Here is a 16,040-nt window from a genome sequence, read left to right as displayed (position 1 = left end):
CATGAGATCCACCCTGAGTAGAGTTTTTAAATGCACAAGACAGAATTGTTATGGAAACATATCCTGCACTGGTGCTCTAGAATTGACTCATCTTACAAAACTGCAGTTTTATGCACTTTGATTAGCCACTCTGTGCTAGCCTCTGCCTTCCTCCTGGCCACTGCTACTCTACCTTTGCTTCTTGGATGTTATCATGTGACTTTGCCTCCCCAAATTCATGGGCTGGAAACAATTCCCAGTAAAACAGTGTTGGGAGGTAGAGTCTTCAGAGAAGTCCTCGCCCATGTGAACAGATTCATGCAGTGATAAAAGCACTTGATGGAGGGAGTTTGTCCCTTCTTGCCCTCCTTCTCTCTGCCATACAAAGACCCAGTGTTCTTCCTCATGGAAAATGTAGTGTGCCAGGCGCCATCTTGAAATAGACTGCACCATTTGCCTGGTGTTCTTTTGATCTTGGACTTCTGGAGTTTGAACTCAAGGCCTTGTGCTCACTGGGAGGGGAATCAACCATTTGATCAGTGCCTCCATTCCTTGTTAGTTTAAAAGAGGGTCTAGCGTTACATTTGTGTGGATGTGAACTGTAGCTAAGACAGCAGACCTGAACTGGCACAGCCAATCTTTTATTGATGGAGATGGAGTCTTGTGAAGTTCTTGCCATGGCTAGAAACATGATCTTCTCTTTCAGTCTTCATAGTGGCAGAGATTACAGGTATAAACTACTGTGCCAGGCTTGATGTTGGACTTTTTAGCTTCTAGAATTGTAAGATATATATATATATATATATATATATATATATATATATATATATATACAGATATACAGATACACAAAGAGAAATATTGATTTATATGTAGCTATATATAGATCAATCTAAAGATGTATAGATCTATTGGTATCTATTGATATATTGATACATGTAGTTATATGTAAGATAGATACATGCATACATACATAGGTACATACATACATAGGTACATAGATACATATACATACATACCCAGTACTAGGAATTGAACTCAGGTCAAGGTTTGTGTCTACCACTTGAGCCATGGTATGGCTCTACTTCTGGCTTTTTGGGGAGTTAATTGGAGATAAGAGTTTCATGGACTTTGCTGCCTGGTTTATATATATATATACAGATATACAGATACACAAAGAGAAATATTGATTTATATGTAGCTATATATAGATCAATCTAAAGATGTATAGATCTATTGGTATCTATTGATATATTGATACATGTAGTTATATGTAAGATAGATACATGCATACATACATAGGTACATACATACATAGGTACATAGATACATATACATACATACCCAGTACTAGGAATTGAACTCAGGTCAAGGTTTGTGTCTACCACTTGAGCCATGGTATGGCTCTACTTCTGGCTTTTTGGGGAGTTAATTGGAGATAAGAGTTTCATGGACTTTGCTGCCTGGTTTAGCATTGAACCACAGTCTTCAAATCTGACTCCTGAATAGCTAGGATTACAGGCACGATCCCCTGGCACCCAGTTACAAACTTTTATTCTTTTTTTTTTTTAATCTCTCAAAGTTTTATTCTTGATAAGCCAGCCAATCTGGTATTCTGCACTGAGAGGCAGACTAGTAGGTGTTTTAGGCACCGCACACAGGTGGTATATTCTTCCCTTGGTGGGTGGCTTGTTCATTTTCTACTGCATCTCTGCTGTTACATACTGCACATTGTCTTCCTGTTTAGGGTTTAATGCTGTTCCGCGGCAGGTACATACCACCAATACCTTGCCTTGTTACCCAGTTCTTGGCTGACAGAGGCTCACAAAATTGCTAGCTACATGGATCTAGGTTGTTAGAATTGCACTTGTTAAACAAATCACTCAGAAAAGTTAACAGCAACTTGCTTTCAGGGTTTTTCCCCTCTTCCTTCTATTTTTGAATCCTTCATCTCCCCTATCACAGCCCTTCCTGATACAGAAAGAAATTGACCCGGAAAGAGAATCCCTCGATTTGCCAGCCTCTCCTGCAGCCTGTTTTATTACCTAACTTCAGTCCCTTACGCGAACAGAAGCCCCCAGGGCACCGTGGCTCCCTCGCCCTGCTCGCTGGTGGTTCTTCAATGTACCTTTATTTCATCCACACCTTGCACAGAGTGCTGGCTTCGTCTTATCCCCCCAGTCCATTCTGTCTTCTCAGGACTCCCGCGGAGTCTCTGTGCTGTGTTTCTTTCCTTCTTCTCACCTGTACTCTACGCCCTCGCCCAGACCTTCCTCCCTGGACAGCGGTTCTCATGAGGTTAACGTCCATCATCCTCTTTCTGTATGTTTCAGTAAGAGCCGGGTGACTGTCTATACACTTCTTTAATTTATATAGATAATATTGTATGTCATGACCTATTCTATTAAATCAGTGCCGTGCCTTTTAGATCAGTTGCGGGTTTACAGAAAAATTGAGTGAAGGGTTTGATATATCCCCTCTCCAACTTTCACTTATGGACATTCCTATCATGAACAACTTGCTTCAGTGTGGCATCTTCGAAACAATTCAATGAGACTAGATCTACATTTTGTTAAAGTGCATAGCTTACCTTAGGCCTCACTCTGGATTGTACATGCTGTGAGTTCTGAGGAATGTGTAATGACATGTAACCTCAATTATAGGACTATGAAGAATAGTTTTCTTGCCCTAGATACGTCCTGGGCTCCACATATACACCTATCCCACCCTGAACTTATGCTCTCCATAGCTTTCCTCGTCCAGAGTGTTATGTAGCCAGTTTCAAATGAACTTAGCCAGGCATAGTAAGTTCTACCATGTCTTCTTATGGCTTGATCAGTTATTTTTATTAGCATGGGATAGTAGTGTTCCATTGAGTGGATGTGCCATAATTTATTTGTATCCATTCACCTATTGGAGTCTATTCATTGCCTTCAGGTTTAGGTAAATAGCAATAAAACTGAAGCATTATTTTTATGGACCAAATAGGCTTAAAGAAGACCTTTGCACATTGTGATTTGTGTAGTCAATGTACCGAGATAAAGGTTGCTAGCCCAGGCTTCATACCACTCTTGTGGATATCTACATTTTGTTACCCTGTTTTACAATGATTAGCATGCCTGTTTCTGAGCACAGCACCAGTCGCCAGGAATCTGTTGTCAGGATCATCCAATGTCTACTGAGGTGTAAGAATTTCTTTGTCAAATTTATCTTTCTCATAGATGTATATGAAATTTCCAATATCTATCCATCTTCATGAATACTTCCTTCCCCTGTTCTCTAATTGTGTTGTTTGGATGGGCAGAAAACTATAATTTATTGCCCTTTGAATGTGCATTTCTCTGATTACTGACAAATTGGAGCTCCTTAACTTACTGAGTTCCCTCTTCTCTAAGTTGCCCATTTAGGTTGCTTTAAAACCTGTCTCAGGACAAAGTGACCTTGCGAATATTAGGTAAATCCATGGTTCTTGGAAAACCTTAATCCCCGGAGCAAGATAGCAGACTTTCAAGAATCCCTTTGTATCTACTACATAAATCAAATCATTTCACATTTTTTCCAGTCCTTCATCATGCCATGCAGGAATGAATGCGAAGCATATTCTGACACATCAGACCCTGCTGCTTGAATCCAGGGTACATGAAAGCTCACAAAAATGATACAGCGTTTCTGACTTCATTGCATCAGTTCCATAGGAAAGATTTATCAAGGTTTAGGAAATGTATACTTAAAGATCAACAATTAGAAGTAACAAGCCACTGGGCACTAGTAGCTCATACCTGTAATCTGAGTTGCTCAGAAGGCTGAAATCTGAGGACCACAGTTTAAAGCTAGCCTGGGTAGGAAAATCTGTGAGACTCTTGGGATATTTCTTGGGATAAATGTCTATTCAAATCCTTTGTCCATTTATATTGAGGTCTTGAGAAGTTTTGAAAATCCCAAGCCATTAACCTTTAACAGAATTTCAGCAGGACTAGGGGAAAAGAAGATAGTTGAATAAGTGGAATTAAACATACCATTCAAATTATAATTCACTTGGCAACTATCAAAATTACCCATTTGCACTGGTGGTTCATGCCTGTCATCTTAGTTACTTAGGAGGCTCAGATCTGAGGATTATGATTCAAAGACAGCCCAGGCACAAAATTCCATGAGACTCTTATCTCCAATTAACCATCAGAAAACTAAAACGGAGCTGTGATTCAAGGTGGTAGAGCCCTCGTCTTCAGCAAAAATTGCTGAAGGACAGCACTCAGACTCTGAGTTCAAGCCCCATGATCAACAAAATAAATAAGTAGGTAAGTAAATAAATAAACAAAATTACCCATTGATGATTCAGTTGTATTTCATTCAAAAAAGTTATCAAAGGGCTTACCATGGTTGGCCTTACTTGAGTATCCATTCTCGTGGTATAATAAAGGAGATAGACAAAAGTAATGTAATACATTGCATGGTAAGTTTTGTTTGTGAGGCTGTTTTTTTTTAATGGTATTGGAATGTAGAGGCAGGAAATAATTCCTTCAAAAAAAATCCAGGGGCCTTCCTGGAAGAGATGCTATTTAGGCTAGGCCATAAATATGAGAAGGAGATCAGTAAGTGAATGAGCAATAAGAGAACAGGAGAATAAAATATCACGGGTCAATGTCAATATTGTGTATGACCAACAGAGACGAAGTGACCTGTCAAACTCTCAAGGACAGGAACTTTTGGTCCCACTATACCTTCTTTCTTTTGTGTCACTCTTTTCAAGGACAGAATATATCCTTATTCCTCATTACATTGCCTTGTTACATGTCTGTGTTGTGACTATCAAGGTTGATTATCTTATATTAGTTATACTGTTGAGCTTAATTTTCTTTTTGAGCTGTTAACCATTATGCTTGATTCTATGATAAATTTTATTGAGGAGATTTTTCTGTTTGGGAACGTGGGTAGATTTTCAACCCTGTTTTCAGGCAGCATTATGTAGATTTAATAAGAACTCTGGTTACAGGAAATTTGGGGAGACAAAGAGATGTTAAACCAATATTATGTTAGTATTTATTACCTTCTGAGCATATTCTCCACAATGAAATGGCTTCTACCTAGAAGACCAGGGTTAACAAATAAATAACCAAGTGTGTTTAATTATAAAGGCTGACCTTCCCCTTATTCACCCCTTCCCATTGAATCTTTATGGAAAGAAGGCTGCTACTGAGAAAGGTCATTCTCTGCTTTGCGTGTCTTACCTGAAATGACGATGCCATCTCATGCCATGGATAAATGAATGCTGCATGCTAAATACTTGTTGACATTTCCACAGTGAAGATGGTACTTCCAATTATTAGATTCTAAAAAAGAGGGATTGAGATAGGGCCACAATGGATTTCTATATATTTATTGCAAGCACAGTGAGGTACCTGTGAAAAAAGTCATAAGAAAATAATAAGACAGGAGGGGAGGTATTTAAGTATGATGGTCAGGAAAATAGAATGCTTGTCAGGCAGGCGGAGAGAGAATGCAGCCAAGAATTCAATGCATATCCTACAAAATTAAGGATAAAATTGAGGGAAGGTGTGGGCGGGATGGAATGGGCGAGAATGTTGAAAGGGGGGACTTTGATCAAGACACATTGTATTGTATCTGCAAACTGCTTTGGTGGATGGAAAGTCCTTTGTACACCCACTCAAAGATAATAATAATAATAATAATAATAATAATAATAATAATAATAATAATAATGATGATGATGATGATGATGATGATGATGATGATGATGATGATGATGATGATGAAAATGAGCCTCCAAAATCTTCAGCTTGCTTGTCTACAACATGAAAATGGACTGGATCACTTTCAACCCTTTTCTCTCCATTTTTGTTGAAGCCTCACATGGCAACTTTATATGAACAGTGCTGTGTAGTCTAATTTTGTCTCGGGATGTTTTCATTATGGTGTGGTTAGGCCATTATGCCCCTCCTTTCTTGATAAAGAAAAGTCTAAAGTTTAGTTTTGTGGGAGTGCCAGCCTTGCACCTATATTAGCAGAAAAATATCACTTTGCCAACATCTTTTGCAAGTAGATTTGGCCACATGATGTTCTTCCGGACAAAGGATCTGCTAGGAACTCTGGGAAGGCTTTCCCTTTTCCCAGCAAAGATGAAAGACCAGCTGATGCTATGATTTTCCTTCTTGGTTTAAAATAAGAACATGAACTGCAGAGCTACCTTCACATTTCCACATATAATTGTATTAGATTGGATGTAAGTGGGCAGTCGTAGAGCTCCACAATACTACATGACATAAATGAAGCCCTATTTTGCTTAAGCCATTTGCAAAACCATCCTTTCCCTTGGTGTCTTGAAGGCTACTATAAAAAAATCCAATAAATAAAAAATAGCCAGGAAATTAAAAAGAAAACAAACAGGTGCTGAGGCTCAAAGTGGCAGATTGCTAGCCTTGAGCAAAAAAGAGCTCATGGACAACACCCAGACCCTGAGTTCAAGCCCCTATGAATGACAAAATACACTAAACAATTTTTAGAATAAGAATGTGTAATTTATCATGTTAAATATTTAGCTTTTCGTCTGATTTACTCTGCAATCTACTCTGAAGCGCTTGTGGGAAAATGAAAACCAGTATTTCAAGAACCAGTGTTTCGAGGTGTCTCTGCTGTCCTGTTGTGAATGTACACCATCACCCTCCACAGCAGGGTGGCAACAGAAGACCAGGGCAAAATCTGAGAACAAAAGTTATCTTGCTAGGGCTGCAGCTCCCTTTTCCAGTGGTCAATTTGGGGGTGTTGCAATTCTTATCTTCCCATAGGAAGAGAACAACTGAAACACAAGAAGAGGTCAGGTGTTCAATAATTACTTTCTAGAAGATGCTTAAAACATCGAGGTGCTCAGCTGTTGTTTGAGAAACTTCTCAAGATTATTCCTTCCACGCCACTGAAATTCCATGTATTTTGATCAACTCTCTTGACCTCCAATCTGGCAACCCAGCCCCTGGGAACCACCACGTACCTCTAGTAGTTCTTAAGACTTTTTAAAACAACCAAATATTATTGGTCAGGCGCAACGCTGCATGAGACCAGCCTCACATCTATACTGTGAGTTGATAAAGACCTTTCCCCCCACAATGGTAGAAGGAAAAGTAAATATAATGCTGAGCCCCAAATGCCACGTGTGCAAGCAGCTAAGAATAAGCACAGACATGCTGGTGTGTCGCATGCACACTCACATGGCCCACTCACCTGTCAACCTCTTTCCAGCTTACTTTTCTCTGCAATGGCACTGATGTGTGTGAGTTGACACCAGAGAGGGAGAGGTAGCTACAACTTCACCATAGACAGAATCAGGTAGGAACCAGTTCCTTGTCTGTCCAAATATGCAAAGACTTCACCCACCTAGGAAGCTGTGGTATGTTGTCTCATGCTTCAATGAGACCCTGCTAGGTAGACAGAAGAGCCATGCCCTGGGTATACAGAAACCCAGTGTGGCCAAGCCCTGCGCTTGCGCTTAGAAGCATTCCGTGTCTTAGATGTACCTCCCAGCTCCCCAGGCAGACAGGCGCTCACCAGGAAACCCTTGATGTATGGGCTATCAATACGGTGTGTTTACAGAGAGAGCTCCAACTGGGATCTCCTGCTGGAGGAAATACTAGATATGATCCAGCACGCCATATATTTCAATTAAAGCAGCAAGGACTTGCCATTTCACTGAGGGGAATAAGAAGCTAGAAGGTGAATCTAGAATGCGATGTGTGAAGATGAAACGGATCCATAACTTTCTAGGTCTACAATAAATAAGAAGAGATCACAGTGGTCCTTTTATTGCAAATAGAGAGAAAACCGGGTTAAAATAAGTCGCGGTTCTGTTAGGATTCAAGACAGAAGGACTTGGATGGAGGAAGTATGTAGGGCAGGGATGAGGCAGAGAAGCTGACATTTCACTCCCTCCTGACATCCCAGGGTGGGCAGACAGACGTGGTCCTGAAAGAATGTGGCGGGCAATTTTAAAGGCATAGATTCTGTAGGAAAACACACTGCAAACCTAGACTGGAAATCAGCTAGGTTCTCCAAATAGGGGAAGAGACTTTACACCCCAGTTCTCCACTACCCTAAATTGCAGTCACTCTTTAGTGTATTTCTTACAGCTGTGTGATTCTCAGTACAGCGTGACTTCTTTTTGTTTTGCCTCTTTTTAAAAAAAATTTTAAGTGGCAAAATTATTATTATTAGTGTTGTTGTTATTATTAATTACTGTGCTAGGGCTTGAACTCAGGGCCTCATACTTGCTTAGCTGGCACTCGACCACTTGAGGTATGCCTCCAGCCCTGATTTTTTTTAAAAAAATGTATTGTTATTGTACAGTTGATATACAGAGGGGCTGCAGTTACACGAATCAGGTAATGAGTAAGGAATACAGTTCTTTTTGAATCATGTCTCCTCTTCCGTCGCTCTCTCCCCATTTTTTCCCTCCCATCCCCACCCACAAGATATCAAGTTCATTTTTCCTACAGTTTAAAACAGTGGTACTCTAGTGAATACCACTGTTGTATTTATTTGTTCATCCTTATGCAACCTTTGAGGTGCCCTCCCGAATACAGACAAACCAATAGACAAGACAAAAGGGAAGGAAGGTGCAGAGGATCATATAAACTAACATTTTATGAAATGAACTCCAGAAAGGAAACCAGCAAGACTTTTAGCTGCCATTGTTACTGTGAGCTTTCGCATCTCCGTGTTCTGTGGCTTGTGGGACTGTGAGCCTTTCCCCGAATCCCACACTAGTGAGTTTTCTCTCTACGTACTGGACACGTTCAAGGAAAGAAAATTATGGCGAAAACAGTATTTTTGTTCTTTGCAAAATATATAATAAACATGTGAATAGAAAGATCTCTCAGGTACAAAGACTTTTTTGTGACCTTGAAGTTACTGTATTATGACCTCCAAATAACTAAAAAGACCCTGATGACTTTGGGCTCTTGATCTTCTTATTCCTAATCTCCTCTGCGCACGTAGTTTTTTGTTTTTGTTTTTGTTTTTGTTTTTTAATTTTCTGCTGCAAGTCCTGAAGCTTGCACTCAGGGCATGAGTGTTGTCCCTGAGCTTCTTTGCTCAAGACCAGCACTCTATTACTTGAGCTACAGCTCCACTTCTGGCTTTTTGGCTTTCTGGTCCAGCCTAGCTTTGAATTGCAATCCTCATATCTCGGCCTCCTGGGTAGCTAGGATTAGAGGCATGAGCCACTGGGTACAAACAGATTTATGTGACTGTGTTGGAACTATCCCCAACACTATTTGCTCTTATTTAACTAAAGCCAAAAGATCTTCTTTGATTGCCCTGACCCTTCAGGACGTGTCCCTTCAACTTCTCATCTTGGCTCATCTGTTGTAAAGCTGAATCAGCTGCTCAGAAACCCCACGACAATGTTCATCTCCTGGGCAGTAATTGACAAGCTTCTGCACACCTTCTGCCACACCTCTGGTTGAACTCGATTTTGATCTGCTTGGCCTAGTCTCCAAAGAGTAAAGTGAGACCCTCCCCGAAAAATTTATTTAAAATGAATTCAGGTTCTTTCCTCGTGGTTCTGAAAAGTTCAAAGGTCGTTGTCAGCGCACAGCATGGCATTTCCCTTGGATGTTCTTGGCTTCTTTATTGTTCTCTTTCACAACTGATTGTTTTTCTCCTCACCTTCACTTTTACCTGTGTTTCCCTCTTTCATACTGCATTAAAAAAAAAAAAACTGTACTGAGCACCAAGGTGAGCCAGGGTCCTGGGCATGGGCAGGAGCAGAGGAAAGTTCCGGAACTCTCAGAAGTTACTCTTTTCCTTTTCCTTCCAAACTCTCAATAAGATCACACATTCTCACACAGTAGTGTCCGTGTGCCTAGTCTTCTTTCATAGATAAACTGACCAGGTCCTCTCTATCATCTCTCTCTCACCCTGAACCTCATCTTGAGTAGAAGAACCAACTCTCTATCCAATCCCAGGATGACCTACTTTCTTTCTCTCTTTCTTTTCTTTCTTTTCTTTCATTCCTTCCTTTCTTTCTTTTCTTTCTTTCTTTCTTTCTTTCTTTCTTTCTTTCTTTCTTTCTTCTCTCTCTCTCTCTTTCTCTCTCTCTTTCACCAATCCTGGGGCTTGAACCCAGGGCCTGGATGCTGTGCCTTGACCTTCTTTGTGCTCAAGGCTAGCATTCCACTACTTGAGCCACATTGCCTCTTCTGGCTTTTTCTAAGTAGTTTATTAGAGATAAGAGTCTCATGGACTTTTCTGCCCAAAGTGGCTTCGAACAACGATCCTCAGATCTCAGCCTCCTGACTAGTTACGATTAGAGGCATAAGCCATCAATGTCCAGCCTTATTTTTAATGATTTGAATTACTGGTATAATGATATTTTCAGATTATCAATGCAAAGCCTGGAATAAATTCCTTCAAATTCACCAGACCTTTCATTCCTCTCTTACAAAAGAGACAACATCTTGCCTCTGATAGTTCTGAAATTGTAGCTGAGACTTTCAAGAGTTTTTCCTCGTTAGCATATTTAACATTGGCCTCAGAGATGTGAATTTTCCTTTAATACGGCTTTTAAGAAAGGAATGTAGAGCTCAACATAGCAAAGACAGATTTGCAACAGTGGCAGGAACTGAGAAGATAATATATTGGTTATGTTTGAAGCAAATTCTTTTTTTATTTTTTTAATTTTCAGTACACAGATCAGAAGCTCTCCCCTCCCCCCCAGCTCCTCCCCTCCGTGACAAGAAACTCTATGGTTTGCAGGAACACACTGGTTTAATAAAATTGGCCTTCTTCCTTCTACTAAAAGTTTACCTGCGAGAGCCCCGAACATAATAAAATCAGATTATGAAGGCAATCATATTTACTTGTAATAAATCAAATCTTGCAGACATCAGTTAAGTCTCCCTATTGCACTGGGACAATATCGTGCGTGCATACATCAATACCGAAGTGTCAGAAATATATTTCATAAGTTCAGAAAAATTGCACATACACTTGCAGTACCATTATGAGCAGTGAATTTGTAATGTGAACATTATGATGTATAAAGTGGCTTTGTTCCTACATTTAATAAGCACTGCATGTCAAGCCCACAAACATAATGGAATTTGCTAGTGATTTCTTACCATTAAATGTAGGGTACTGTTTTCGGGGGAAAAAAGAAAAGAATGTTTCATGCTTTGCTAACATTATCTGTTTTTAAGAACTCAACCTTTATGTAGAGTAGAAGCCTCTTGAAATTAGTAAATAGACAAATAAATAAATAAACCGCAGATTGCCGCTGTGACAATAGATTAGGTTGGACTAAACTAAACATTGGTCTCACTCTTTGTATGGAATTAACAGCTATGAAAAGCTTTGCCTTTTCCTTTCCAAAGACATCTTTTAAAATTACAGCAGTCCAAAATGTCACTCTCTTCGACAGAAAGGTCCCAAAACAATATGGCCTGTTCAAGATAGCTTCATCAAACTTTTATGAGTCTTTGCTTCAACCTCATTCTTCAGACTGTTAGCTCAGATAAAAGATGGACAAAATAGACTTTGGTTTTATTTAAGGAGTTAGTAAAACAAAATTACAGTAGTCATTTGAGGCGATTGGAAATGGTATGTATTGTTTTTAAGTATGTTAATCATTTTGTAGATTTTACTATAAGAATGAACATTTGTCTCTAAATTGAGAATCTCTAAGAAGCTGGTGGGTGTAGTGATAAAGATAAAGGCAGAATAATATTCCTTTTCTTTAGTGTTTTAAAAGCATTTCTCTGCAACCTCCGTTTGCCTGTATTGGTGTATGGTTTGAACTCAGAAATGGTGGAGTCGTTAGAGAGATTGCAGGAACAATAAAACTGATAAATCTACGTGGGACAAATGTCTAACGCAGGAGATAAGTATGCTGCAGATATATCAGGTGCTGCTGGAGTGTAGGATCTATTAGGCAGTGGTGCCATCTCTCAGGTAACTTCTATTGCTTTCCATTTAAGTATTGGCATCTAGGAAGAATCCTGAGATGCTGCGCGAGCTGCTTCTTCATTCCTTTTCATTCTAGTTTATATGTTCTCATCTGGACTCCACTCTCCCGTTCCACTTCATTTTTATTGGAGTTTACCCTGGGTGCTTCGTGTGTCTTTAGAATGTAGTAAATGGAAATGTTTGGTAGAGCCTCTCTGAGATAAGGGATGAGAAGGGGGTGCTCTCCAAGGGTCATTGCTAACAGGATCCCGACGCAAGCTCACATAACTGCTGGGTAACATGTGACTGGGGGAGGACAGAGGGTAGAGTTGAACGGGGCGTTGGAGAGGGGACTCAGAACAGTAGCTCCTGTACTTGGAAAGAACGGATGGGAAGAACCGAAAACCTACTTTTCACCCTCTGGGAAGTTCGCGAGTACTTGATTTTGCTTTCTACGTTCTGCCCAAAGAAACTGCAGGTACCACCCTAAAAATGTCCAGAATGTTTACCTTTCCTGAGGTATGGTTAAATGGAACATTTCTCCCATTCGGATGTCTTAGAAATAAGCATTGCCCTTCGCAGCTGCTCTCAAAGATGCCGCTTCCAAAAGGGCCCGCTCTGGGTCTCCAACAGACAGGTTGGTATTTAGATTAAGATATCTTCTTGCTCGGAACACCTAGGTGAGCTACCTATCCTGTGGAAAAGGCCAAGTTATACGCTGGAAGGATGGAGAACTCCAAAACGTATTGCCCGGAGAGCTTAAGGAATGAGTAAAGAAAAACAAAAGCAGATGGAAGAGAAGAAAGAAATGAGAAGACCTATCAACAGGGTGTTCATTCTTGCTTTATACCAACGTCGGTTCTTATTTCCTCTTGCCCTTCTCTCATATCTTTCAACGACACAATGACCCATGGGGACAGCTACTAAAACCATCACTATGCTTGACGGCTGGGAGAGGAATGGAGAGAAGCTCCTTGCTGCTAAGGCGCAGGGCCGCATTATAAACCTGGTCCCATCTGTTTCAATCCTGCTTGTAAGCTTATCCCAGCATTTATTCCTTTACTAAGAAGACTACCAAGAAGGGGAAATTCTGATTTGTTGCATCATTTTTCCCCTCCAAATTAACCTAATTCAAGTGAACACAGTGCAAGATATTTAAGATAGGAGCTGGGAGCAGGCGACTCTCCCTGTAATGCCAGCTATTCAGGAGGCTAAGATGTGAAGATCACACACAGTGTGCAGCCAGCGTAGGCAGGACAGAGACTCTTGTCTCCAATTAACCATAAAAAAATGCTGCAAGTGGGGCTGTGGTTCAAGTGACAGAGTACTAGCCTTGAACAAGAGCCCTGAGTTCAAGCCCCAGGACCAGAAGAAAGAAAGAAAAAAAGAGAAAGGAGAGAAAGAGAAAGAGAAAAAGAGTAGGAGAAAGGGAAAGAAAGGAAGAACAAAAGAAAAAGAAAGAAAGAAAGAAAGAAAGAAAGAAAGAAAGAAAGAAAGAAAGAAAGAAAGAAAGAAAAAGGAGGGAAGGAGGGAAGAAAGGGAGGGGAGGGAGGGAAGGGAGAAAGGAGAGAAGGAAGGAAGAAAATGATATTAAGACATGATGGCCTTCAAATCCTTTCTTTTTGCCAGTTACAATAAATTGGTGGCACACAGGACATATTATGGGTGGATTTAATTTAAAATAATCAACTAGATGAATGATGGTCTGGATGCAAAGTCCTTAAAATCCATACATTGAAATCATTACTTGCTGGGTGATGGCATTAGCAGGTGGAGACTTTGGGGTGGTAATTAGGCCATATAGTCAGAGTACTTCTGAGCTGTATTAGCGTCCTTATAAAATAAGTACCCGAGAAACCTCTTACCCAGTCAATCCTGTGAAGCCAGAATGATAAGACTGCTATGAGGAAATGGTCTATCAGGAACGGTGTTAGTGCCTTGGAGTTCTAAGCCCCCATGTCTCTGATTTATAAGCCCCTAATTGGTGACATTAGAATTGTTATACAATTCTAAACAGACTAAGACAGGGATCACTTGGTTCCTTATGTACCTTTACTTGTATGATCCAGTACTGAACAACACAGGTGTGCTTCTGAGGCTTTGTGATGTGACAACTTGGCTAGATTCAACCACCTTTCTCATCATCCCCGGGTGGATTTTTGCTGGACCACCAGAGATGTTATATGTAAGATACAATAGACAGAAACAAACCAAGTAGCCGCCATGTTGTACTGACACATTATTGTGGAGAGCTGGCTCCCTTCAATTGAGCAGGGTAGCAGATTACTGCTCTCCTGTACCCGCTGAGGGTTCACCTCCAGGAAGAACGCCACCATGTCCTCCTGCAGGAATTCCACACCACGGAGAGCTGCTGTGCCTCCAGGCGAGCCTCATGGGTTGTGGCTGTGTTCCCCAGTTGCTATGCACTGCGTTCTGTCTCCAAGAAAGGCGCACTGAAGTCTTTACCACTCTGAGTATGACTCTGTTTGGAAACAAGGTCTACTTGAAATGAGGGAATCTACTTGAGATGAGGGTCATATTTGGCATCATCTAAATGGACCCGAACTCATCTGACTGTTGTCCTTATGAAAAAGGAAAATTGAGACATGCAGACAGGCATAGAGAGAGACAATAATAGGAGAGAGAAAAGGTGAATACAAGGTGAAGCGCTGAAGAGGTGCCCTGTGGGCTGAGGGGTACTGACCTGGGCTGGGGGGAAACAGCAGAATCTGTGTGGGACAGAGGGGAAAACCGTCTGCCCTCTGATCCCTTGATTTTGTACTTTGGGTCTGCAGAAGTGGAAGGCAGTGCATTCCTCCTCTTCGCAGCCACCCACTTTGGGAGGCTTAGCAGCTAGAAAGCCCCGTGTATCCGCAGCTCCAGCAGTAGATCGAGCACAACAATGAAGTCAAGATGACTTCATCAGCTTCCACGCTTGTGTTAGGTCACGTCTGTGGAACAATTCCCCAGAGGTTCTACTTCTCTGAAGTAGGTCTAGGGTGATACTGCTCTTAAGAGAGGCTCCCAGGGCAGGTGCACAGTTGTATAATGTCAGGATCACAAGAAGAGGAGCACTACTAGGATGGGAACAAAGAGAAAAATGCTGAATCTTCATCAATGTCAAATCTCCTGGCTTGTCAACACTCTGTATCTTCCAAACACTCTGGTTACCCTATTAAGTAGGTTTGATTATTGACATTGTCTGTATTCCCTGCATAAAAACAACACATCTATCTATCTATCTATCTATCTATCTATCTATCTATCTATCTATCTATCTATCTATCTATCCATCCTTCTATCTAATTATCAAGTTCCCTGAACAGATTCGGAACAATGTGTGTTCTTTCGAGAAGGTTGAATATGAATTCAGAGACTGTTGTCCTTGTGTTGTTAATAAATTGACATTTATTAACACGGCAACTTCTGGCAGATATGACTTTACTGGGTGTTCACCGGTGTCCTTCTTAGTGAAGAAACAGCACAGCTAATTATCCCTGCCTTCATCCAACCCGGCCTGGTGGGCAGCTGGTCAGCGGGGAGGGGGGGCTGTACTCTGGGGGCGGCTGGAGTCCCTGGCTAAGCTGTCATTTCTTTGAAGAAAAGAGCAAATTTCCATTGAGGATTTAATTTCCTGGGCTTTTTGTGAAAATGACTTCAATAATTGTTTTTCCTCAAAATTCAAAATTGTTTTGGATGCTGGCCATGGAAAGTGTATTTCTTACAAGAGAACAACCACCCCAACAAAACTCTCCAAGCGAATTTTCTCCATTATCAAAAAAGACTTTTAGATCTAAAATTTTGCCTCCAAACTATGAGTACTTTTTCATTTTTTATGATTATAACTTTATTATCTATGAGGATTTTCAACTCAACATGTTATTTTATGAGTGCAGTGCATCCTTACTGAACCTTGTTGCTCCTTCCATTATTCTCAATTCTGACCCCAATGATCTCCATAATTTTCCTAGTTTTGTATTCACCTATATCCATTGGCTTTATCGGTGTATGGTTACACAGCTTGCCATTTAGGAAAGTATTAATTACCTTTGTTAAGCCTTTAAAGAGAGTTTTTTTTCTCTGCCAGTAATAGGCCTTGAACTCAGTAC

At 40.6% G+C, this 16,040-nt stretch overlaps 1 long non-coding RNA gene across 1 annotated transcript; it reads right to left on the bottom strand.

Moving 5' to 3' along the window:
* Positions 1 to 641: 641 nt before the first annotated feature.
* LOC138836850 (uncharacterized) lies at positions 642 to 14,761 on the bottom strand. The gene is made up of 3 exons (XR_011375091.1): positions 14,636 to 14,761; positions 5,208 to 5,309; positions 642 to 752 (listed from the first exon to the last, which is right to left on the bottom strand). It is a non-coding gene; the product is annotated as an uncharacterized lncRNA (long non-coding RNA).
* Positions 14,762 to 16,040: the final 1,279 nt, after the last annotated feature.

This window comes from Dipodomys merriami, unplaced genomic scaffold, assembly GCF_024711535.1.
Source record: "Dipodomys merriami isolate MVZ:Mamm:240054 unplaced genomic scaffold, mDipMer1.0.p SCAF_26, whole genome shotgun sequence".
Taxonomy (NCBI): Eukaryota; Metazoa; Chordata; class Mammalia; order Rodentia; family Heteromyidae; genus Dipodomys; species Dipodomys merriami.
This window is presented reverse-complemented; position numbering and strand designations above follow the sequence as displayed.